Here is a 2,415-nt window from a genome sequence, read left to right on the forward strand (position 1 = left end):
ATAATATTATAAAGTTTGGATTTATCTACCCAAAATTTTGCCCGAAGATTATTTTGTTTAACCCGAATTGATATTTTGTTTAAAATATTTTTTCTCTCGCTATGTCTAACTAATTGTAAAAAAATTTAATTAATTAACCAGACTCCTTTGAATAATAATTTATATTGATAATAAATTTAAATTTTATAATAAATAATTAATTTTAACTAATTAACGTGAAATAGTTGATTGGACTTATGAGAAGAATTAATTATAATTCTTAAGCAGTGAACCTATTGGTCAATTAAACAAAAAATATGCATTTTTATGTAAAAATATTAAATTGTGAATAAAAGAACTCCTCAATAAAATTATTAGAAAAAACCTATTAGCTCTAATTTTAAATGTAAAATTTAATTTATAATTGTATTACCAACTTATTTTTATATTTAGGAGCCAAGGTGATATTATTGTATAATCTAGCCTCTACTTCTTATTTGCAACTTTCACTTTCGGAGTAATAATAAATAAGACATATCAACAATCTATTGGTTGATACGGTAAACAGTCTCACTTTCGTAAGGATAAAAACACAAATTTAAATCTTAAGAAGTGTGTTTATTGGAAAGATTTTAACCTTAATGTCCTTGACCTAATAAAGATTAGTTTCAACCTCAAAATAACTTAAAAATACTTTGAGTTATACCAAATAAATAAATAAAAATTGGACGAAATGCAGAGAAAATGAACCTCAAATTCAAATGAAATTCAAATGGTGGGACCAGGCCTCCGAAACAAAAAATTCTATATATACACGTCCAATCTCCACCCTTCCGCTTATGTCCAAGCCTCCAATGGCCCTGGACTTCTAATTTTGGCGAGCTCGCCGGCACCATCCCATTCCGCCGCCGTCCATGGCCAAGGGTCGCAAATTGACTACTAGCCAAAGCGAGCGCTTCTTGGGAACCTACGCCAACTCTCATACCTACGGGTTTAACGCCTCTGACTCATCCGAGCTCGGAGAGGAAGACGTCTGGTCCGCGGCAGATGACGCCGGCGAGAACATGGCGAGTGCTCCTTTCAGAGATTGGGAGCCAACCGCAACCTCTGAGTGTAACGGCAGCAGCTCTGTGATGAGCAGGCGGCGAATCCCTACCCACCGCGTCGGCGGTTTGTCCCTGTCGTTCGAAGACTCCCCAGATGATAATGCAACGACGTCGTCGATGATTGTTCATCAATATCGGGGGCATGAAAGCGTGGCATCGCCTCGCGGCCACCACATGGCGACATCGGCGCCGTGAACGTCCCGGACTGGAGTAAGATTCTGCGAGTCAATTCGGTGGAGTCTATGCATGAGGTGGACGACGGTTCCGACGACGACTACGAATCGGAGATGGTCCCCCCACACGAGTATTTGGCTCGTGAGTATGCACGGAGCCGGAAGATGGCGGCAAACTCGGTTTTTGAGGGAGTAGGCCGGACGTTGAAGGGCCGAGACATGACGCGGGTTCGTGATGCAGTGTGGAGCCAAACCGGGTTCGACGGCTAGCTGCTGAGGACGGTTCAGGCCTGTTTGGAAGCAGTTATGCGTTGTTACTTGCTAGTCAAACTCAGCAATTTGAGGAATACTTTTTTTTTTTTTTTTGGAGGAGCCTATTGGGTGGGTGAGTTTTGTGGGCGATGATTCGGCTGAGTTGACTCAGTTTCAGAGAGTCAAACTCAGCTTCAAGGGAGCCTGAAATGCATAAATGGGGAATGGCAATTTTATTACTCTCATTAATTACAATTTTTAGACCAATTGGCGTCAGTTAAATGTAGGACAGTGTTCCTCTTTTATTTATGGTTATTTCTTGTTGTAATTTGAACTATGATGCAGGACATAGATACTGTATTAGTTTGGAGAAAATGTTTGATATTTGTTATTTTAATTTTTCATATATATATAATTTTGCCAATACATGTCATTTATTAATATCAACATCATTATCAAATATAAAATTTATAACATACTCCTTTGATCTTATTTATAAGTCACTTTCAATATATTTCACACAGACAAAAAAAAAACCTTAAACTTCATTAACTTTCATTTAAAATTCAATAAATTTTCAATTTTATTCCTATTTAATATACATTATATCTCATGTAAACAAAGTCAGTACAATAATGAATGAGGGGTAGAATTATATATTCATATAAAAAAATTTCTTAATACCCTATAAATAAAACCAGAGGAGTATATCTTACTCGCACATTACAGGCCATTCTTTGTACAATTGTTTTTAAAAGAGATTTGGAATATCCTTTGCTAATACTAGAAATTGATTTTTTTATCAAAATATAGAGGATGAAAGGTACACTCTTCTAAACTAGGTTTTTCACTTTACTCCATACACGATGGATGAATACATATACACACACACGCACTAAAATGTT

The 2,415-nt window shown here is 36.5% G+C and overlaps 1 pseudogene; it reads left to right on the forward strand.

Moving 5' to 3' along the window:
* Positions 1-825: 825 nt before the first annotated feature.
* On the forward strand, positions 826-1,901 carry LOC114720991 (uncharacterized; annotated as a pseudogene).
* Positions 1,902-2,415: the final 514 nt, after the last annotated feature.

Source organism: Neltuma alba, unplaced genomic scaffold (assembly GCF_004799145.2).
Source record: "Neltuma alba isolate B1F8T4 unplaced genomic scaffold, ASM479914v2 tig00002266_pilon, whole genome shotgun sequence".
In the NCBI taxonomy this organism is placed as follows: domain Eukaryota; kingdom Viridiplantae; phylum Streptophyta; class Magnoliopsida; order Fabales; family Fabaceae; genus Neltuma; species Neltuma alba.